The sequence below is a fragment of the Melanostigma gelatinosum genome (genome assembly GCF_949748355.1).
Source record: "Melanostigma gelatinosum genome assembly, chromosome: 3".
Lineage (NCBI taxonomy): Eukaryota > Metazoa > Chordata > Actinopteri > Perciformes > Zoarcidae > Melanostigma > Melanostigma gelatinosum.
Genome location: NC_136636.1, coordinates 3,018,828 through 3,043,653, shown reverse-complemented (window position 1 = coordinate 3,043,653; position 24,826 = coordinate 3,018,828).

Genomic DNA, 24,826 nt, shown 5'->3' with positions numbered 1-24,826 from the left:
TAAATTTCCAAAGGTTCAAATCAAGGACTCAGCCATGTTGAATTTAATGTTTTTAAAAGGTGACGTGACTGCTTTCTATGAATTACTTAAGTGTCTTTGTTTCACATGGTTGTTATCTAATATTATTCCTCTCTCTATTTGCTGTATCAAAGAATGACAGCCCTTTTATGCTGCTGCTCTTTCCTCTGGTTGCTGAAGAAGGTGTCGCATTGCAACGAAACTCTTCAGGTGTTCAGCCGTTTATATAAGATTGTGTACTTAATTCTTCCACTGTTAAGTCTGAGGGGTAAAAGCAGTACAATACAGGATTCAAACTGAAACCAATTGTAACAAGGAGGAATTGGTGCCTTTGAGGCTTAGTAAGCTAAGACAAGGATCACTGCGGTTTCTCTCCATCCGTCGTACACGCAGTGGAACTTCCCGCCAAAGTCTATGTACAGGATTCTCTTGGACCACCACCTTGTCTTTGGCCAACCCCATCTGGGTCGTGTGGATGCTGCTGAGCTCGTCCCGTTGAAGCTCCAACGGCAGGTTGAAGGCGGCTGCGAAGTCAGATCTGGGTTGGAGGTGGTTTTTCTGTAATGTGTTGTATTTGGACATTATATTCATTGAACCTGGTTGCAAGGCATGCTGCCTTCAGGGTCTGACCTCTTTATAAGACATTTCTCACGCCGAGTGAGCTGGCTCTGTTTTTCGCTTCCCTTTTCTTTCATAAAGTGTGTAACGTTGAGATATGAAGGCGTGATGTTAGCATGCTCTGTGGCGTTGCAGCTTCAGAGCAAACTGAACACACAGTGACCTCACACCGAGGTGTGTGTGTGTGTGTGTGTGTGTGTGTGTGTGTGTGTGTGTGTGTGTGTGTGTGTGTGTGTGTGTGTGTGTGTGTGCATTTTCTCTCCGTCGTGCTGCTGTGTAGTGAATGTAAAACGATGCCTTTGAGGTTACATGTGTGCGTGTGCTATCCAGTGTCTTCGTTGTTAATAGTTTATTTAGTGTAGTTTATTCCCAGCTCTGCTCTCCATTCCTGCTTGAACTTCGCATCCAGCGGTTCCTTACCTCTGACACAAACGTATCGCATGTTGTGTAATGTTTGTATTATTTCATCCTTGTGGGGATAAAACCGGGCGTTCCAAACGTGTCAAAGGGCGGGTCGCCTGTAAGGTGACGGCCGCGGTCGTCGATCTGCCGTTGCTCTGCACTGGTAGAAAATACAGTGAACTGTCATGAGGAGTTTCAACTCAAAGACTAAACACCCACTGGTCAACAAAATAGCACCGCTTTCCTTTAAAGAATATTTTCTCTCCTTATTTCACCCGATTAAGAAGCCCCCAGCCAACCTGTCGGGTTTGAAGATAAACGGGTCCTTAGGCTAACTTATAATCACATTATAATGCACTTTAACTGTGATTATAGAGCATTATGAAGATATAATGTATTAAACCTATGGTAATTATAATACACTATGATCCAGCAAAAAAGTCAGAGTGACCAGCAATCATGTTTTATGATACATAACCTTTAAAATGTGTATTTTTATTGTTATAAAGCATTAAGGATATTTATGAGTGCTTATAACTACGATTATAAGCAGGTCACACAGTATTATAAGACTTATAATGCATCTATAGCTGTATTATAAGACTTATAGTGCATCTATAGCTGTATTATAAGACTTATAATGCATCTATAGCGGTATTATACGACTTATAATGCATCTATAGCTGTATTATAAGACGTATAATGCATCTATAGCTGTATTATAAGACTTATAATGCATCTATATATGTATTATAAGACTTATAATGCATCTATAGCTGTATTATACGACTTATAATGCATCTATAGCTGTATTATAAGACGTATAATGCATCTATAGCTGTATTATAAGACTTATAATGCATCTATAGCTGTATTATACGACTTATAATGCATCTATAGCTGTATTATAAGACGTATAATGCATCTATAGCTGTATTATAAGACTTATAATGCATCTATATATGTATTATAAGACTTATAATGCATCTATAGCTGTATTATACGACTTATAATGCATATATAGCTGTATTATAAGACTTATAATGCATCTATAGCTGTATTATAAGACGTATAATGCATCTATAGCTGTATTATAAGACTTATAATGCATCTATAGCTGTATTATAAGACTTATAATGCATATATAGCTGTATTATAAGACTTATAATGCATCTATAGCTGTATTATAAGACGTATAATGCATCTATAGCTGTATTATAAGACGTATAATGCATCTATAGCTGTATTATAAGACTTATAATGCATCTATAGCTGTATTATAAGACTTATAGTGCATCTATATATGTATTATACGACTTATAATGCATATATAGATGTATTATAAGACTTATAATGCATCTATAGCTGTATTATAAGACTTATAATGCATCTATAGATGTAATAATGCATGGGGGGGGGCGTCACAGAATGTGTTACTCAGTGCTTCTCCTCTTTAAGTCTCTGCAGTAAGTCACAGAAAGTCCACAGTAAGAGAAAGAAATGTCTGCTGTTGGAAAGGATCCTGTAAAAAACAAATGAAGCGACGTTGAACACGAGGAAGCCAGTTCAACGTTTATGACTCTTGACACTCTTGACACCGGCATCAGGAAGTAATAATCGTTAACATTGTTGCAGCAGGAAGTGTGTTGCTCTCAGCCTGGATAAAGTACCAGCAGTGTGACATTCGTTGTGGATCGTCGTGGATCGTCATGTAACTCCCTTCAACAGGAAGTAGCCTGCAGCCAATCCCCGCTTACTCATTTTAAACATTCCAGCTGGCGTGTAGCTAGCTCGTGTGTGTGTGTGTGTGTGTGTGTGTGTCTGTGTGTCTGTGTGTGTGTGTGTGTCTGTGTGTGTGTGTGTGCAAGCTTTGTTACCAGAGACGAGTGTGGGTCTCAGCTCAAATTTTCATTACACCTGTTCTCATTGTCCTCAAAGTGTCCGTCAGACAGACGGAGAGAGAGAAAGTGAAAGAGAGAAGGAAAGGAAAAGACGGCGAGGAGGGAGAACGGGGAGAGGATTAAATAAATAAGATGAGAATAGAAATGATCGGAGGATTGATGGAGGAACACCGGTGTAGCCGACGTCGATGGTTTGAGAAGACATAACAACAAGAGGATGACAAGAACAGTGGGATAAAAGCCAGCAAATATCATATCGTCAGTGTGTGTGTATGTGTGCGTGTGTGTGTGTGTGTGAGAATGTCCTTGAGCCTTTCGAGATGGAGGAAAAAAAAAAATATATATATATATATATATATAATAATAATAATTTAAAAAACCAAACCAAAAACAAAATATGAAAAAATGAAAAACAGGTAAGTATGTGTGCATATGGGTGTGCATGTACGTGGGTTTCAATTGGTTGTCCGGCAAGAAAAACAAAACAGAAATCAATAGTAGAAAAATACACAAAAAGAAATATATATACACCGGTATATATACTACACATATTTCAATATTAATAGAATGGGTGGTGTCACGTTTGCAGAAACATTGTGAGGGATGAGCAGGTGGAATGGTGTTCTGTTGTATTGTATGTGATGGATGAGGTTAGATTTTCCATTGAAATATATTCTGTCATCAAGTTCCTCCAGTGTGCGATGTGTGTGTTATTCCTTGATTTCCAGTTCATGAGGATAGTTTTCTTGCCGATAGTTCGGGCCACGAGGAGTAATTTGCGGTTTGTTTTACTCAGATGTATTGTTGAGATGTCTCCTAGTAAGCACAGTGAAGGGGACAAAGGGACGAGGCAGCAAGGGAAGACAGACAGTGACTCACTTATCCCAAAAGTGATGAACTGGTGTGCAGTGCCAGGTGGCGTGAACAAAGCTATCCAGGCTGTTTTGAGTGCAATGTGGACAGATATCTGACGTGAATCCCATTTGAAACATTTTTTGCCCGGTGTAATGAATTCTGTGAAGTATTTTTATACTGTATTAGTTGTAAATTGGCATTTTTAGTCATGAAGTAGATGTTATTGTAGATTTGGTTCCAGAAATCAGCATCAGGAGTGATGGATAGGTCTGATTCCCATTTTCTTGATGGTATGGATGATGTTTTGTCAGACTGTGACTGTCTACATATTTTTGAGATGAACTTTTTTGAAGAGGGGATATTAATTAATTCTGAGGTTGAGGGGGTAATTCTAGGTGAGTGGCCTGAATGTTAAGTTTGGATTGAACGGATGATTTGAGTTGCAGATATTGATTGCTCCTGATGCCGTACTTCTGAACCAAGTGAGGGAATGAAACCATGGTGTTGTTATTGAAGATGTGTTTCAGATGTTTTTATGATGAATGATGAAGTGACTTGTTGTCCTGAGTGAGTGAGTCGATTTGGTTCTGACTGAATTCCAGGCTGTGGCGCAGAGCCTGGAATTCCCGGTGTAGGACTTCGATGAGCGAGAGTCTGGAGTCAAAGCTGGAAAGTTTGTTTTCAATGGACATGAGTATGTATGTTCTGGTGGCACTTCTAAGAAGATGCAGTTTGACTTGCACGAACATTTCCTGCAAACATTCAACCTCCAAATAAGCATAACGTGTAGAGCATGGCAGCTGTTATGTCACATGTTCTTCTTTAATGCATCTTTTGATAATTAATTAATAAGACCTAATCCAGAATATGATGTTCATATATATAGTGTGCATGTAAACGTGCTCAGTGTGGATACGTCTTTCACTTTGCTCCGCTCTGTACTGAACACTGGGAACTAATAGAAGTCAACAAATTCACACTCTTCAGTCCCATCGTCTGCCTCCAGGGTACATCTTATAGAAACAACAGGAGAGGCAGGGATACCGATCCAGCTGGAGGTGCTCGGTGTCTGATAAGTGACCAAGTAAAACCTTTGTTATTGTTCAAAACAATGCTACAAAGACCATCTGCATGGGGAATAACCCGAACACTGCATGGTAATATGGTGAAAAGGCAGATTATAAGGACTAGGATATGATATCAAATGTGGATATATGGGGGTGGGGGGGGGTGGGGGGGTTGAGAGGGTTTTTTCAGTAGATCCTCCCCCAGGATATTTTTTATTTATTGTCAGTCCACAAACCAATGGGCGACGCCAGGACGACTACGTCACCTCTGATCCAACGCTAAGCACGGCCACTTCGTGTGCCGCTTCTCCGTGCACTTTAAAGTACACGATCCTTTTGTGAGAAGCTTTCCTGTAACAACTCATCACATGGAAATGTGTACTCCTGTCTTATCGCCTTATGTAACTAAGTGCTGTAAGCCCGTTTCTAAATGTAGATCTTTGTACTTAAAATCGATTAGCCTGCAACATGGAGCTGATGTATAATGTGAAGAGGACACTTATTGACCTTATTGTCTTCTCGTGGCTTTGCTTTGCCTCCTGTAGTTCTGGACTGAAATGTAATTCTATTTTTGTAAATGTAAACGATTCATAAACTGCTGTTGTTTTCAAACTACAGCAGAGATGTCTGTACAGTACCTCAGTGTGTTTCCACGTACATGCTTTCTCTAGCTCCAGTTGTTTTCTGCATATTCACAAGAACAAGGCGTGAATATGAGATATGAGTTTGCGGATAACAGCTCCTCCTCATTGTTAGTTTATGGTTTTTTGCCGGTTACACAGCCTCTGGGCATATCTATGAGTTGCACTCGTTGTCTTTTTGTTTCTTCATAGTACATTTCGTTTTCCGGAGAATAATGCAACGTACAGCACGTAGAGTAGAAACTATCATTTAGATATTTAACTTTGTAACATGAAAATCTAAACGGCTGAGTAACCTCTCAACAACGTGATCACATGACGCGTGACGCTTTTTATATCTCTCCTCTGTGTGAGAATCAAAAGCAGTCAGAAGTGATGAGCTTTAGAAACGGAGTGGAGCAGCCAGCGGGCCTCTGTCCGGAGTTACCGAAGTACCAACACTCATGCGCTCTGTTCCCGGCGGAGAAACTGCTGTTTCTCCGCGGGAACAGAGCGCATGAGTGTTGTTTTATCTCTTCAGATTGTGCATACGTTAAACAAACACATTTTTAAAAAGACACATTTTGAGTGGTGAGCTTTGGAGGTACTGGTCGGAGGATTTTGGTGAATGCAGACCAAGCCAGGCTAGTTTTTTTTCCAATCTTTGTGCTAAGCTAAGTTAGCGTCATATTTACGGTACAGATATGAGAATGGTAATAAACTTCTGATGTAACTCTTGGTAAATGACAGTGAAGAGTTGTGGGGAAAACTCATCAAGTGATTGTTTCATAACCACACTCGAATGCAGCTGGAGATAATGAGATCGATAATGAGAGGTTTTTTCATGATTAATTCTGGCAATTTTAAGAAACATGAACATGTATATTCCTGTCAGATACACCCAACAATCTGATGTGTAAACACAAGTTACTGCAAGGATTCTTTTTACTGGTTATGAAACAGTTACTGATGCTTCAAGACCCTCAGAGAGAAGATGGTCTAATTCTATAGAGTTATTCTTGATGCTCGTCATCGGAGCCACCGGGTCGGATAGACCCGGATCCTCCAAGAGGGACCGGTCCTCCGTGGACAGACCCAGATCCAGCTTCACTGCATCCTTGGACCTGCAGTCGGAGCTCCGGCGGGAGGAGGAGAGCTCAGCTCCCGGCAGCAGCAGCTCCTCCTCCTCCTCCTCCTCCTCCTCCTCCTCCTCCTCCTCCTCCTCCTCCTCCTCCTCCTCCAGGATCAGAGCTTCTCCTCTCTGGGAGCCAACACCGGCCCCACGCTGCTGACCCAGGACGTATTGCTGGACCCGCCGGAGGGATGGGAGGCACGGGAGAACCAGGACCAGGAATAAGAGGGGACAGACTGCCAGAACCTGCTGCAGTAAAATGAGAGGGGCTCTGCTGCTCGGTAACACGACCACTTTTGTCCACCACGACTGACAACATCAACACATTGGCAAAGTTCCTTATTGCAGCTTTAAACATGACTGTCTTTAAGTGACGGTGGGTCTTGTTGAGCTGGTTGGTTGTGAGTAAATCAGCATGACACAAACATCATCATCATATGGAACAAATGTGGGGAAACGAGAATTCTAATACACTTATTATTCCCACTAATCTAATATACGTAATCCCTTATTCTGTTACAGTCATAAGCCATGTGTCAGTAATCTAATTATTTCAAGGACAAATGGAGCTATTTATGTCCGAGGCCAAACTAGACATGATGCCGATGCACGGTCATACGCTCACATACAGCAATGCAGTCTGACAGCACGATCTTTACACAGGCTGTATGTATCTATGTGGAGGGAACATCTCAAATAAAGAGCCAGTGATTTCCTATCTTAGGTTTTTTTTACAATTTATTTTTTTTATTGAAGAGGACTGAACATTGCTGTACTTCACAAGAAAACCAAATGTCAGAGGAATGTCCAAAATAAACATCAACATAATGAAAAGCTTCTTCTTCAATGGAAGTATGGACAAAAAAAAGCCATTGCTTCATGAAAAAATGAAAAAACACATTTGGAGTTCGCCAAAAGGTATATGGAAGGCAAACATGTTTTATTTGTTTGTCTTACAACCGGAAATCATAAGGATTGCCAGGCAGGAAGTTACGGCTGTTTGGGTTGTAGCTGCTGCGGTAGTGGCCCAATCTTACGTCACATTAAGTCGTCGAACGCTTGCAGTGATTGGCCAAAACCACACAAATAGTCTTTTTTTCCTCCCTTGATTTGGCACCAAAGGGATCGATTGAGGGCAATGTTTGAACGGAGAAGATCTGATACTTCTTTGTGCTTCGTCATTTTAGTCGATACCAGGCGGAAACCTCCGGTGCTGCCGAGTGAAACCGATGCGGAAGTTTCCTAAAACTTGCATTCTCTCTAGTGTCCACCAGGGGGCGACTCCTCTGCAGAGGAGTCGCCCCCTGCACTCTCTCCATAGCTCTCCATAGCACTCTCCATAGCACTCTCCATAGCACTCTCCATAGCACTGCTAGCGGTGAGAAAGTACCTTTACATGACGATGAGCGGATCAAACCTTCGACAAACCTTCTGACCGCGATCCATCTCACTTTCCTTCCGTTGTTTGGCCTCAACTAATCTATAAAGAACAGCAAAACATACGCCCAAAAAAGACGCTGCTGCAAAATACTGACCGTGCATCATTGCGGTCAATATGCCAGGATTTCAAATTAGTCATTTGAAGTTTGTTGTGTGCAACGCGTCGGGTTCAATGAGCAACGGGTCTCATTTAACCCGCCGCTGGGCTTCTGGCCCTCCATGCGTGCTGAATTTGCTTCTATTTTCAGTTTTGCTCTGAGCCCATGTGGTCGGCTCATGACGCTCGGCCCCCAATCTTGCAATTTGTTTGCATCTGCTTCGTCCACCGAACATCCTCATGAAGATTTTCCATCTTCTGTCCCCCACTTGGTTAAAACAAGACTCACCCACCTCTGACCAGCACATCAGTTCTATTTCCTTTTTTTGACTTCTTGTTTTTTATTCTAGCACCGTGCTTTTGTTCTCTAATTCTGTTGGCTGTCGCCTGTGGTGGTCATACTGAAAGTGGTTTTAACTTTGTGTGTGTGTGTGTGTGTGTGTGTGTGTGTGTGTGTGTGTGTGTGTGTGTGTGTGTGTGTGTGTGTGTGTGTGTGTGTGTGTGTGTGTGTGTGTGTGTGTGTGTGTGTGTGTGTGTGGACCTGTTGGATGTTCTTTTAGGTCACGTTGACTCACATTTTGTCTCTTGTAGCATTGTTGTTTATGGCAAACCCAGCTGTGAAACACACAGTTTGCTCATTGCCGATGCATGCTGGGTAAAACAAATGGAAGAACCCTGTTACGGCTTATTTTGTGTGTCTTGGGGTACACAGGAAGTAACATAACTAGTTATTAAGAAACCTTTGCAAACATTTAAACACGATGAGAGAAGGCAGCTGGCACACTTGAGTAACAATGAGCAACATGTAACATCAAATAATGATTATAGAAATAAACCAAGTAAGGCAGGGACGTCAGGGTGTCGAAGGACAAAATTCCCACACCATCTAGAAAATAAGAAGTTCAACTGACCCACAGGAACAACAGAAAACAATACTAAGCTCCCTAACCGACCACAAAACAGGGGCAAAGAATGACAAACTAAATGGCAGAGGACCTCGACACAACTTCACCAAAGTTACCCAGACTGGTTACCAAACACCTCCCCACCAACTAGCCAGCCACAGAGGATAAGTAGACCCGTAGGAACAATCAAAAAGAGCTGTAGCAGTAGCAATGCTCACGGCTGCAGCAGTCAACAAACGGCTGCAAAGCCAAGAGGACAAAAGGGCAGAAACAGGAGATCTGGGGGTCGATATCCAGCGCTGTCTGACTGATGGCTCTCAGGTGTGGGTGCTCCAGGCACTGAAAAGGGGGCGTGGCAGACCTTAAACACAGAGAGACGGCCAGCGGTAGATCAGCGGGCGTACAAACACATATTTCATAAAGTATGTGCCAATAAGTGTCTTTGAGTGACTCTGAGTCTGTCAGTAGAACTGCTCTTCTGAGAATAACAGCTATGTATCATTTATTTTTGATTTTAAAAACTTTAAAAAAACTTTGACTTTATTTTCTTGTTTGCTTTTGCCTTCCTGGGTGCTACGCACGCACGATTTACTGTTCTGGGAACATGTCCTTGTGCAACACGGCAGTTCCTGGAATAGTCAAAAAATGCAATCTATTTTTGTGTACACGGACAAGAATTGTTTTTCTTTCTGGACGACTTTCATTAAAATCAAGAGTTACCTTAACGCAACAAAACCACTTAGTAAGGGAAGAACTTTAAACTAACGATGTACAGTTATATGCAACAAAACCACCAACAGTTGGACTCCTGCATCTGACCCATCCCTGTATATAGGGAGCAGTGGGCTGCCATTGATCGGGGGAGCCGGGGCTTCAGTGTATTGCTCAGGTACACCACGTCCCAGTCGGGAATCGAACCGTTGAACCGTTCTTATTTTTCTTTGTCCGTACTGATGCCGGTAGAACGCAGTACTTCATGAGGCCTGAGTGCTGTTTCACCTCCCTGCCTGTGACAGAGGACAGTGTGAGGTCACCAGATGCTTATCTGACACACACTGTGATATTTACAATACAGCGAGTCATCAGATAAGCGGCCAGACGGCTTCTGATCTGCTGATTCTTTAAATAGGCTGGCAGCAACATGTGTGTGTAAATGTCAAAGCAAGCTTATAGCTGAACGGGTTGAAGGTTTGATTCCCACTCAGATCCCCAGAGAAAATGTACACAGTCTCCTTTTCTCTGTCTTTCTCTTCTTCTAAAGGGGTTTCCCCCCAAAATGGTTACGCAACAAGCTAGAATAGCTTGTTAATAATTTAATTTATTTTGGATGTCAATATATTTTTTCAATCTGTTGTTTTTGCCTTGAAGCAGAACTCAAATATTAGAAACAACTTCAGTCATTTCTTTTCAGAACTGGATTTTTTTGGAGCTTTCTCACCGCAAAAAAAAGGCGTCAACCAATCAGGATTCATGAAACGGACACGTTTAAAACGATGTCGTTTACAACAACATGGAGGCGGCGTGGTCCAAAGCAAGACGGCAAACTTTATTACGTATCCGCCGCCCCATGAAATGAAGATGGAGGGATATTCGACATATGACTTTCAAAAAAGCTGACTTGTGTCTGCATATTTCACAGTTTTCATATGTTTTCAGCAATATTTACATCAGGTAGAAATCCAAATTCAGAGGAAAAGAATGTTTCTGACAAACAATATCTGTAATCTTGAGGAGTCACAAAGTTGCACCCAAAACATTCCCAATCCCAAAAAAACATTTTCTGCAAACTTCAGCATTTGCAGATTTAACACTCAATGGAGCGGGATTAACATTCCAGTGGGAGGGAAGAGGGCAATTAAATGTGCGAGGCCAATCATGTGACCGTTGTCGCGCAGAACAAACTGCTGCTCTTTGTGCAAAAAGAAAAATACTCAGAGATTGACTTTAAAACACAGAATCTCTCTCAGGATGTGATTTTAAAAAGGGTCAGTTCAAATTATGGGAGAGTGTTTTCCTTAAAACAACTGTATAGGATCCCACTCACTGAAATAAACTATATAAAAGCTGCAGCGTGAGAAAATCCACGTGCTGAGTGTGGTTCTCCGAGCATGTGAGCGTCAGTGTGCCTTCAGCTCACTGTCCGTGACAGCAGCAGTCGAGCAGCTTCAGCGCTGCTCAGAGGAATGCGTGGAAGGAAAATGACGGTGCTGGAATTGAACCCGAGGCGCGACGGCATTCTCCAACACATTTGTCTCCGCCACCATGCAGGAAGCATGACAAGCATCCGGGACTCGGTGACACACAGTGGGGAGAGTGGCGGGTGGGGATTTATTGTCCGGGCGCCCAGCTCCCTTACCACTCATTGTATGTGTCTACATGTTGCAAACATGTGAAACTAAATGGTGATTTTTCCTTCTCATCACCCACGCCGGTGACCTTTCCTTACCTCTTGATTGCACCGGTTTCCTTGCAGTGATATTCACTCCCTTCTTTCAGCACCGCCATCCAGCCACACCCGACTCATGCAGATAACGCATTTCCTTTCCTCCGTCCTCGGCCTCCTTTTTCCTGGAACAATGAGAAATAGTCAGCTGCCGTCACGTGATGCAGGAGTGGCCTTTGATTGAAGAGTTACATGCCTCCCTTGTAACCCTGGGAAAACATACTTAAAACTAGAATTGTTGTGGCGAGGTACAGTGTGGGTACTGCTTCACACGGGAGCACAGACAACCTCTGCAATTATTACAAATTACTGGAGGTCCCTCTGAAAAACTAGCATCTTTTACGATGCCCGACATAACTACCCATGAGCTGAAGCATTTGATTGGTGAACCTTTCCAGGGCGGTACATTTTGTCAAAGCCAGTGACATTTTTTAAATGGTCTTCATTACAAAGACGATCACAGACACAAAGCAGAACATTCTACTGACAGCAGGACACATGGACACTGTTTCTGCCTCTCATCCCATCTGTTCGTCGACATCATCCGGGCTTTCAGCCCAGGGATCGTGTCTGTCAGGAGTCGGATGCGGGGTCTCCCTGGGCTCTGTAGAGGCCTTGTTTCCATGCCAACCATCTGTTAACTCACATCCTTCAGCTCTCCCTCCCACTCGCGGGCTCCCATGGCATTAATGCACCGCGTTGTTGTTATGGAGCAAAATTTGGTTCTTCTTTGGTTTGTGTTATTGAAAATAATGTGGCTCCAGGCGAAGCTGCTTCTTTGCTTATGATTGTGCACAAGCGCGATAGATTGCATGCTGTGTTGAATGAGTTCACATTGAGCACCTGATGGTGCAATAAGGGGACGTGTTGAAGCTACAGCAAGAACCAGACGATCCAAAAACTGCCACAGCTAATGCTGATTTATGTACTTGCTCGGTCCCTGAGTTGACCATTAACATCACCAGGGTTGAGGGTTCACTTCCCACGTGGCCCGCTCTTTGCCCAAACAGCCGAATGCCCCCATGGCACATGCATGCTGTCTGCACAAACGCATCCATCAAACAGCATTCAGAGTGATACGAATGCTTCTGCAAGAGAGCGAGGAAAGCTTCCAGGAACATCAGACGACATTACCAGTTAACAGTCCGTCAATACCAGGCTGGACATGACGTCTCTCTCCGGTTCAATACTGCAACAACAGGAAGACGGGTTCTCGCTGTGCATCCTGATCTCACTGCTTCAAATCAATTGTGTTGTTCTCTTCAGCCAGCGAGCTTGATCCACTCAGAATGTCGGCTCAGTTCACTCCCTGATTCCGTCTGTTGTTTGCTCTGAATCATCAGTGTGTTGAATTGTCACGAGACGAGGCTAAAAAACGAATTCACTCTGACCTCAACCCTCTGAACCCCAGGCACTTTTGGGAGACGTTTTTTTGCTCCCGTCACATTTTAGTTTCTGTGGCCTCGATATTCTATAAGTCCTGCACCTCTATGGAAGCCAAACCTCTGACGATAAAGAAGTGTTTTAAAGCTTCAGGCTGGGATAACCAGTGCAGTTCTGCCGATTGTTTAAAGGAAACATGCTTTTTTAGTGTCAAGACTACCTGTCAGAGGAGAGTAAATACGTACGAGGTAGACTGAACAAATCCTGTTACATTTCTTGAGACCTCAGCAAGATGAATTTGGCGGTTATCGTTTTTTGTTGTGGTGCTTGTGAGAGGAAAAAATGTTTTGATTCTGCTCTCTGCTTAGTTGTCCTTAGACGGACAGCGCCTGCTGTGTCATAAACCTCTAGCTTAAGATAAACATCCACACAGGTCAAAGAGCACAGGAGAATACAATTGCAGGCCATTTATAAGCTCGACATAGAAGCAGGCCTGCTTCTATTGTTGCAGGGAATACAGCAGACATTGCCTGGTTCAGCTCTTTCTCTTGTCTGTGGGCATGAAGGTAGCATGATATGAAGGTAGCATGAAGATGATTTTCGGGTACTGCCTCTCGTGAACTTCAAAGATGTCCGAGACACCCCGCTACCACCACTTCAACTCATGACTGGAACCGAGTGGCTTTGGCTGCCGAGTTTAATTAAGAAATAAACCCTTTAATCGCCTGTTCCCCCACCTGACCCAGGACGTGGTGCAAAAACAGCTGGAAAAAAAGAAAAGGAGAAGAGGGAGGGTAAATGAAGCAGGGAGGGAGGAAGAGAAAGTGAAAGTAAGAGGGCGAGACCAGAGAAGGAATAAGTGACGCCAGAAAGAAGAGGAGGAGGAGGAGGAGGAGGAGGAGGAGGAGGAGGAGGAGGAGGAGAGCTGGGATCAACACATTCCAGAGAGCATGAGTTTATCCCTGAGAGAGAGGATGAGAGTTAGACTCGGGGAAAACAGTTCGAGAGAATATTCATGTCGAAAAACAAACAAGATTCAAGAACTTTATTGTCATTGTGCAAGCACACGTAAATGGCAGCTGCGTCAGCCTCTAATGGAGCATTGCATTAAAAACTCCACACATGGATGAGAGATAATAAATATCAGCAATAAAAAGTGCATCATCTAAGCAATACAAGTATAAAAAAGTGAAGTATGATTGAATAATGATAAAATACAACCGAGTGTGTGTGTGTGAGGGAATACTTTCTGTGTGCGGTTCAGAAGGAGACGGCGAGAATGTGGCTCAGAATGTGTTCGTCCCTCAACTCAAGTGAAGAAGGGATTTAAGGTCTGTTTCTGAGGAGAAAACAATAAGTGACTTCATGAGCGAGGAGCAGAGCGGGAGCTCAGCCGACCGGATAATGCTTCGCTGAGGAGACGCTGATTGGCCTGCCGGCTAAATCCCCCACCAGACGCTCGGCAATAATGAGGTCTTTTGTCAAGTAACAAGTGGGGAATCATATAGACACAAGAAACATGTGGTGGGCGCTGGCTAATGCATCGCAAATATGACCAATGTTATGAATGATGGCTTTAAAATACTTCTGTCAGACCATCATTGTTTATAAGTGGGGGGGGGGGGAGCAAAGTGTTAGAGTTGAACGATGTCTGTGATTGGGAAATAAGTACTGCACGATCTGAGGTTATGTCAAAGGAATATTTTTAAAGTTTTGGGGGAAACTCTTGTTCGCTGCATTGCTGATTTACTGCGGCTGCACGTCTCCCGTCTAAACGGACCAATGAGCTTTCCGATGCTAAACCACACACACACACACACACACACACACGTGTATCTTGCAGCCTACTACACTAGGCTTCAGTCAAAGGGTGTTGGAGACGAGATGCGTAATCTCTCTGAGACGCTGCGTGACAGAGACCTGGCTTGTGTCTGACATTCCATACGAACATCTTATTCATCACACTACAGTAGCTTTGTATGAAACGAATAGGACAATCATTGCACAGTATGTCCACTGAAATATTACAGCGTGCAAACACCTCAAATCGTCAATAACGTCAATAACGCTTCAACGTAACGGAAGCTTAATATTCAGCTTTGCTGGGCGTAAAATATATTATTTTCTTCAAGATCTGCTTCACGAAACAAATCGAGAAACACGATTGTGTGACTGGTGCGGCGATCGCGGCCCTCTTCCAGGATGTTCTGCACAGCACGGCCCCTGCCATGGTAACAGACATTCAGCCTCGTGCTTTTTGCAGCAATGATTATTTCCATGGCAACATGATCAAAAGTTGCATGGCAACAATCATAAGCGTTCCAGCCAGATGTGATCAGTGCCTTTCCTGTCCTTCTTTCATCACTTTCACTCTGCGCAGAGAGAAGGATAATGCTGCGTCCCGCATCTTCTTCTCTATTGCGTCTTTATTGTTGTGGCAAAAGCCTGTTGAAGTGCATGCTGTTATGAGGACTTAATGGTAAGGTCTGATTCATTCAAGAGGATGTCACATGTGTACATATTGTAAAGCCCTCTGAGGCAAATTTATAATTTGTGATTTTGGGCGACACAAAAATAAATTGAATTGAAATATTTTTGCCTTTACACTACTGCTTCAATTGTAATTATATCCCCAATAAATCACAGCTAATGTGGCAACATTAAACAAAACACCTCCTGGGACACATTAGCTGCACGTTCAACTCTGCTGCAGTGTTGAATTAAGAGCATAAAACACAGCACAGCAGCAATATGATGGACATCCTGAACCATACAACTGTCTCAGGCACCACTGACAACTGCACTTCTTCAGTTAACTTTCCAACAGTTCAGCCTCATCTCGACCAGTTCACGTGACTGTGGCTAACGTTCACTCATTCAACGGCTATATACACATTCTGGATTGGGGATAAAGTACATTTCTGAAGGTTTCCAACGACACAAATATCGCAATCGACTCCTCCAATGTCCCAACCCTTTCTGCCCTGTGCTCCAATAACAGCAGAGCGGCCTTGGAAGCCGGCAGAACCTCGGTCAACTTTTCCCTTTTCCTGTTGCACTTAAATATGCTTCGTCCGTTCAAACAATCCTCAAGGACACATTACATTGTTTGTAGTCACAGTAACTACCAGGAACTTTCATTTAGTGTCGATTTCGTCGGCGCCTGTGGACAAAAGCGGTCGTGTTTCTGAGCACCGGAGTCCCTTTAGACCAGGGCTCTCAAACTCATCTTCACTCCGGGCCACATCAGCATCACGCTCGCCCACAAAGGGCCGGTTGTAAATGTCAGCACTCGTAACATATTGTTAAATAACTCTCTGCATTCACAGTTTAAAGTAGTCTTCAATGGGCTCACAATACATTTCCATGTTAAATGTAGAGTAACCAGCCAAAGAGCTGCTTCTAACTGTTTAAGTATCTCATCATTTTGACTTTCAACTTCACAAGTGTTTGAAAACACAAAATAAAACAGTCGTGTGGTCCTTTAAATAATCCCGATGTGATGACCAGAGTCAGACTGCTCAGAGCTGCATGAAAGCGCGCGTGCACCGCAGAAACAGTCAGAAACAGGCTGACCAATGAGACTGTGGGAAGAGAGATGGCTTTATCCACAGAGGATAAAGGCTCCAACCTTTAAACAATGTTAAAAGGTTTTTTCTAAGCGAAGTCCAGCTTCTGTTCTTAAATTGCTGAAAACGTTTGTCGATGCTCACACTTCGTTCCAGGAAATGATTGAACAGCAGATACTCGATTGATCGATTGAGTAAATTGCAAGGAATAGAGTGACCAGCAGACTACGAACGGGGAACTGTGTGTTCATTTGATTGTACATCATTCAATTTGTTAAATGTGGATTTATTCAAATCGATAACTAATTATTATGCCTTTGCTTAGATTGAGCCCCCCCCCCCCCCCTTTGCTCGTAATGCTGGTGTTTACCAGGAAGTGGTGCTTTTCTTTCAGTTGAATCCCTCTCCCTGGCCGGCCGGAGCGGTCAGATGACAAGGCGCTAATCTCTGGGCTGCCTGCCTGTTTACTCATGTGGGATGAAGAACCGAGCACGCCCCCATCACGTAGCTCTCAAACCCAACAAGTGGGGTCAGTGTGGAGGATGACTGGTGAACCGGAGCAGCACGAGGAGCAGCCGTGTCACGTCCTTGTTCCTCACCACTCTGACTCTCTCAACCCTGTTGCCCCACACGTGTCCGTTCTATCGCTTCTGTGTTATTTCAAGCACTTTAACTTTAATAGCGGCTTTGCATTTCCTACACAAACAGGATCGCTGAGAGATGTTTATTTTCTTTTTTCCCTTGTCCTAAAATAGCATACCAAACAAACAGGACTTTAACCCAAGAGACCGCTGTTTGTTAGGGTTAACTTATTTCAGGGTAGTTTTGTGACATCAGATCTGTGCTTTGCTCTTATATACAGTCTATGTTCTGGAGGGAACTTTAAAGTTGACATAAAGTCCCCACCTGCTGCCTCTCTTTATGCCTTCAAATCTAGATCCTCTAGAAACGACAGTCCCGATGATCCCTCACTGCACAGGAAAACCACGAGTGTGCATTATTATGACAAGTTCAAGAACTGCAAAAGTGTGCCGGCAATCCAGTCGGTAAACCGTGGTTGATGTTTACAATTGGTAACTGGGGTCATATATTTCTACCCTGCACCTTTATTTACAATGTGATGGTCATTGAGTTTTTAAACATTTGCATCGGAGCAAAGGGCAAACAAGGTACAGCCGCCACTGCACCAGATAACTTTGCATGTTCATCGACCAGGTTTTGCGTCAACACAAAACTGACTGTTCCAGAAATGTTGCTTTACGAGTCGTGATTGACAGACTCCTGGTCTCTGACCGCTTGCTTTTCGTCGGGCGCTGTGGAATCTTGCAAATGCTGTTTCCCAGTTGGGTCTCGCATGCTAACAATGGAAACCTTTGAAACGGGCTTTATTTCTCAGAAACAGCAGACATGATGCCTCAAGCATCAAACGATTTGCTTCAGGAAACATTTAACAACCAGATATGACAAGAGATGTAATAAATGATGACTGAAATCTAGGAAATATTTTTTCTCTTTGTTGTCTGAGCTGGGTACAAACTTTGCAAAACAATGCATAATTATTTTTTTTGTAAAAGTGAAACTGTAAATATCTTTTGTCTAAAATACCAAATAAACAAAGTAGGACTTTAAAACAAATCCCAAACCAAATCATAATTAAAAGAAGGCAGATTTCTACAGATAATATCTCTCATGCTCTACTTTCAGGATACAGTGACAGTTAGAGGAAAGCATGACCAAACGTTATTCATATTACCAACTGTAGCTTTAAGGTATGGATGAAAAAAAGTCCAAAGTTAGGAATAAATACACACACACACACACACACACACACACACACATAGATATAGAAAGAAAGAAAATTAAAAAACAAACCACATCCTGCTTCACTGTTGGTTTGTGATTATTTACCAAGCCCATAACACTTTTCGCTATATTCTTATACAGTATATGTTGCACAAACAGTAATTGTTGGAATGTTGCAGAGAGTCTAAAACGATATTCTTTTATTTCAACAACCGTGTAGCCGTATAACTAATGCAGAATGATCGTCTCCTGTTCTGGTTGTAAAGTGTTGAAACTAATCTACTTTTCTGTGCCAACAGGATCTGATTGTACGTTTCCAAAATGTTTTGGCTGCTGCTAAATGAGCCAATAAAAGGTTTATGAGCAGTTTGATTGAGGATTGGAGTTACGCAAGGTTCTAGTGGAGATTTCCATCTTGAAACACAGGACATCTCCGGTGAGCGGAACTCGAGGAAGTTACTCATTCATCTGAAATGATTGTAAAACTTGATATGTTTTACTTAAGTGACATTGAATTTAAGATACCCAACTCACCTGAGTCTCCACAAACTATGTTTCCCAGTCGCCATTAAAAAAAGTCTGCTTCATTTGATATGACAGTCGGCAGGATGTTTGGTTCCTCGGAGCAGATTTCTGTGGTCGTACTGACTCAATTGATTGATGCAAACGTGCCTTCAGGAACAAGCATGTGCGTGTTTGTATCATTTATTTGAGTGATTTTTCTTTTTCAGTGTGCAATGGGCAGCTGGAATATGTTTTGCGTGTCTGGGAGGCTCTCACCAAAAGATGTTTTCCTTGAGACAACAATGTCCCCTTCAATAATTGAGCTGGTTATTCCATTCCTAAGATTCTTCTGAATTATGAATGTGGTAAATGTGCTAATCCATTTGAACCTCCTGCTGGTATTCTTGAGAAACTAGCAAGAGTATGCTCCATTTTTAAAATGATCAAACCAAAAAACCCAGCCCAGAGCTGCCAACTCTTTTACAAAGGAAACAGCTATCAGCACTAACAGCAGCTACATGTAGACAGTCCGTCGCTTCAGGCCCTGAGAGTTTCAACAAAAATGTTGTTGCAGATTACCAACAATGCCTTTATTGTTTCTGAACATAATGGCTATGACTATTAAGTAGAATAAAGTGCCCTGTTCGACACTGAACTCCATAATTGTGTCAGAAATACGCCCGCAGAATGTGTAAGGTCACTGGATTCATCATCACATGGCAACAATGGACTGTCCCTGTCCACTGCTGTCCAATGACAGAGCGTGTCCAGGATTCGCCCCATGACCACAACAAACATTGTTTCTTTACTTTTTCTACATCTTGTCGTTACATCTCATTGCGTTGTTAGAACGTCCTTAGCACCCTCCTTATCTCCGCCCCGCTGCTTCGGCCTGTGAGCTACGTCGTGCCAGTTTAACTTCAGCAACACTTCTACGCCCCTTTGCTGAGGCAATAACGCTCCATCGTGGGTGCATGTGGTGCCCATTCACTCCCCATTCACTCCTCCTGAGTGGCTTCTGATTGCTTCTTAGCTTTTTAGGCTTTTGTTGGGTCATGGGTGAGCTCATCTACATTTCACCCAACTGTATTACTGATTTTTAATTGTTTCTGTTAATTCGACATACATTCACATCAATGACTTGGTCACTGCATCTTCTCCTATATTACCGTTTGCTGATGATACTGGCGTATTCCTTTCCCGAAAAACATTTCCCCCCCACACACATGCACGAGGTTAATGCTGAATTAGAAATTATTTCTAAATTATTTAAAATGAACATGTTTCTTCAATTGTTATTACATTTAATAAGTCCATGATATTTAATGCACAAAACAAAAGTGAATGAATATAATTATCAGTATTATTTATCAGTGTTGTTTGTGTTTTACTTGAATGAGAGTAATCTTTAACATATATCATGTGATCATCACCTCTGATTAGAGTTGTTTTGCTGATCTCTTATCGTACTAAGTATATGTCTTGTTATACTAAGTCTTGAATAGTTCAAATGTTTTTGTGTAACTGAATCCTGCCCGCCGAATGAATATTCATTGTTATCAACTAGACTGATTTACTGTTGCTTGTTTAAGTGCTGTTGAATTTCTAAGACTTTTTAATGTCTCTAAACCTCGTGCAAGGAAAAGTCCTTTTCACAACATGTCTGAGTCTTAAACATCCAGGTTTGCTTCCTCTTTTAATACTTCTGTTCAGATCATTTCATTTGCCTCAATCTGTGATTCTTACATTCGGCTCAGTTGATCTTATTTTCTCATTCCAAAACAACATCCTGGATTGGGAGGTTACTGTCAGTCATAAACCAACGCCAGCACAAACACAGTAGCGAGATAGTGTCAGAAACACGGCGAAGAGGTGACATTCACTACCGAGATAAGAAGTGCACGTAAAGAGTTTCTGGGGCAGAGGTTAACGCCAGCCATCAACATGTTGCCTCCAGAGAGGGAGATGGAGTGAGCTGGTCTACAGATAAAAAAACATTCACCGTCATGACTCAAAACTGCCCGAACAGTGAATAAGCAAAGACATTTAGTAAAAGCCAAGAGGCAGGAAGGACATCAGGTTATCATGTTTGTGTACCTCATTTAAATATCAGACACTGAACAAGCCTCAATCAGACATGTTGCCACTCTTTCAATGACCGTGTCTTTCTATTCAAATCATTCACGTCTTTTCAAAGGCACAACATGCAGCAGGGGAATGATGAATACTTTCAGCTTAACGTCTGTTTTCATATTGACCCTTTTCTCCCGTATTTGTTGTGCTGAGTGCTCTCTGACGCTAGTTACAAAGCTGACTTATTATGAAAAGGGACACATTTGTAAAAGTTTTGGAATACCTGCAACACCTGGCTGAGCAGATCACCTACATGGAGCATAAACACCCAGACTCCCTGCTCATTGTTCTTGGGGACTTCAACAGAGCAAACCTCAGCAAAGAACTGCCTAAATACAGACAGCATATTAAGTGTAGCACCAGGGACAAAAACACACTGGACCACTGCTAAACTGTAATAAAGGACGCATATCGCTCAGTACCCCGTGCCGCTTTGGGCTCTCTGATCGCTGTTTGATCCGTCTTCTCCCGACCTACAGGCAGAAATTAAAATCTGCAAAGCCTGCGGTGAAGACTGTGAAGAGATGGACCAACGAGGCACCGCTGGAGTTACAGTCCTGCTTTGCCTGCACTGATTGGAGTGTGTTTGAGGCTGCTGCTACAGACCTGGATGGGCTCACTGACACTGTGACATCGTGTATCAGTTTTTGTGAGGACATGTGTGTGCCGACTGAAACCTTCTGCACGTTCAACAACAATAAACCCTGGTTTACTGAAAAACTCAGGCAGCTTCGTCGGGCCAAGGAGGAGGCCTACAGAAGTGGGGACAGGATCCTGTACAACCAGGCCAGAAACACATTGACGAGGTAGATCAGGGTAGCTAAGAGGAGCTACACTGAAAAGCTGAAGAACAAGTTTTCAGCCAACGACCCCTCGTCAGTTTGGAGAGGCCTGGAAGTCCTCACCAACTACAGGAGACCACCCCCCCCCCCCCCCCCCCCACTGAGGCCAACCACCAACTGGCTGACGACCTGAATGCCTTCTCCTGCAGGTTCGATAAGCCTACCCTCACCCCCTCACCCCCCACCTGCCCCATCAAACAACCATCTACACCCCCTCCTCATCTCTCCCAACCGTCCCCCCACCGGCACTGAGGATCTGCGAAGAGGATGTGAGTCGGCTCTTTCACAGACAGAAGATCAGGAAGGCACCAGGCCCAGACGGCGTGTCTCCCTCCTGCCTGAAAGTCTGTGCTGACCAGCTGGCCCCCATCTTCACAAAGATCTTCAACCGATCACTGGAGCTGTGTGAAGTCCCCTCCTGCTTCAAACGCTCCACGATCATCCCGGTCCCCAAGAAATCCTCCATCACAGGATTAAATGACTACAGGCCCGTCGCCCTGACGTCTGTGGTCATGAAATCCTTTGAAAGACTGGTGTTGACCCACCTGAAGAACATCACAGGACCCCTGCTGGATCCCCTGCAGTTTGCCTACCGTGCAAACAGGTCGGTGGATGATGCAGTCAACATGGGACTGCATTACGTGCTGCAACACCTCGACTCCCCAGGGACTGTTCCAACTCCTCCCCTCTGGTAGACGCTACAGGGCTCTGTACGCCAAGACCACCAGACAGGAACAGCTTCTTTCCACTGGCCATTGCTCTCATGAACAATAATTAGGTTATACTGCACTATTACCACCACTTACAACTCATGCCATTGTCTATGGAGTGGTCTCGTGTGACGTCACAGTTTAGCTGTCGGCCATGTTGGAGTACACACAAAGCCACTGGCATGCACGGCTGAGTCGCATAACCTATCGGTGGTGAACTTTTGTGCTGTCTTTGGTTGTGGCAGCAGAGCTGATAGAGACAAGAAATCATTCTTTCGTTTGCCAGCGGTCATTACACATCAAGGAAATGACACGAAGGAGCTATCCAAGCGACGTCGCGAGAAATGGCTGTCACGCATCTCTCGAGATATAAAGGAATGGAATTTGGCGTACACTAGAGTATGTGCGGATCACTTTATAAGTGGTACGTGATTTTATTTACTAATTCGTTTGTGAACAGTATTTAATAAAGGAAATATAAATTAAACTTTTACATGAGAAGGTTACCGAAGCTTCATCGGCCCGTGACAGCAGTCGGTGCCAGAGACGCGTCGAGCGTGTACAACAGGCGAAACACAGAGATGCAGCCTCAGCATTGCTTGATATGAGTTTAACGTCAGATCATATATATATGTATGTATATATATATATATGTGTGGGGGGGATGAAGTTAGGAGTTAGTTGAAAGTGAATTCCTACACACGCACACAATGACGTGCATGTACAATGTAAACAAACACACGTGTCTGTTTGCGCTGAGTAAACATTGAATATTGCTAAATATCGGACCAGATCTGTATATATATTTACCCTCCCAATGACGAGATGAGAATTCTCGACTACCGTTGCTTTGACGTCTCGGACCCATCCACTGACAAACTGATTATGAGCGTCGAGCCCTTTGTAGCACTCCAACTCGTCTTTCGTGTAAGGACTGGGGGTGTTCACGAGATACGTGTAGATGTTGGCGTAGTTTACCGATGGAAGATAAGTAGGATCGGCACTGAAACCATCTGCACTCATCGTATAGGGATCCAAGTTACCAATAACCTTCAATTTGGCCAGGTAGCGAACCTTTGATGCACTATCCAGTGATTCAAAGTATTGTATTTTCGCCGCACTTCCTTGCTTACGCGCCGCCATGTAGGTTCTGTATGTACTCCAACATGGCCGACCGACCTCGTAACTAAGGAGATCGTGACGTCGGTGAGACCACTCCATAGGTTGATGTTCACATGTGTATATATATATATATATATATATACACTTTTCTTCTCTTGGACATATATTTATACTTGTATTATAGCTAAATGTTTATACCTACATCCGTTCTACTTTTTTTGCTGCCCTTTTTGATTCTTTATACATATATTTTTCTTGTTTATTGTAAATTTGTGTTTGTACATTGAGAGCGGAGTGGAAACCGGAGAAAAATTCCATGTATGCGTAAGCACACATGGCCAATAAAGCTGATTCTGATTCTGTTGAAGGAGGGCTTGAAAGTAAACGTTCCAGTCAACACGGTGAGTGAACGTCAACAGTCTGAGGGGTGGACAGAATAACAGGAACACCCGAACTCCAATAATATAACGCTGCTTGCATTAAACACTCTTAGGACTGTGACAGGCCGGCATTAAGTTCTGAACTGCTGCTTGCATTAACAATACATTTAACTCAACTGTAAGTTGTTCCTGTTCATTAGTTTGCATTCAGTAGGAGCAATTGTTATGGTGGTATAATTTTAGCCTGTACAAACACTGCAGCCATTCAAAACATGACTCCTTAACTTCCATTGTTCAGTGAGATGCTGCTTCTGTGTTTCTCGCGTGCTGCACAGACTCCTCACACGATTCCTTTATTTCCAACGCGGCGTGCACTCTCCAGCGCTTTCTTGTGTGCACGGTTCACGCGCGTAACGCGTAACGGGAGCGTGGGGGGGGGGGGGGGGGGGGTGAGGGAGAGCTCCCATTCTGATGTTGCGTACCCGTGAGAGCCGGTTAAGATACCGACCAACCAACCAACCAACTCGTGAAATGGGGTAGGGGGGGCACGGGGACGGCCCCCTTAATGCTGCATTCACGTGCTGCTCGTAAACCCCCCCACCCTACTTTGAATACTGAAAACATTTCTGTATCAATTGGCGGAGCCTTTAAATGCTCCTGGGTAGGGGTGGGTGATTAGAAAATGAGCCCCGGGACACAGCTACTTTGTGGCGGAGTGATGAGGAGAAGAAAGAACACCGAGGCGGTCCGGTGTTTTCATCCGGGCGGGTTTGGAAAAGACGCGCCGTTTCGCATCAGTTCAAAATCCACCTTCGATCCTCGTGTAAAGGCGCACTTGACAGAAAATCAGAGGCGGGCCCTCAACGCAGCGTCACGCAGCTC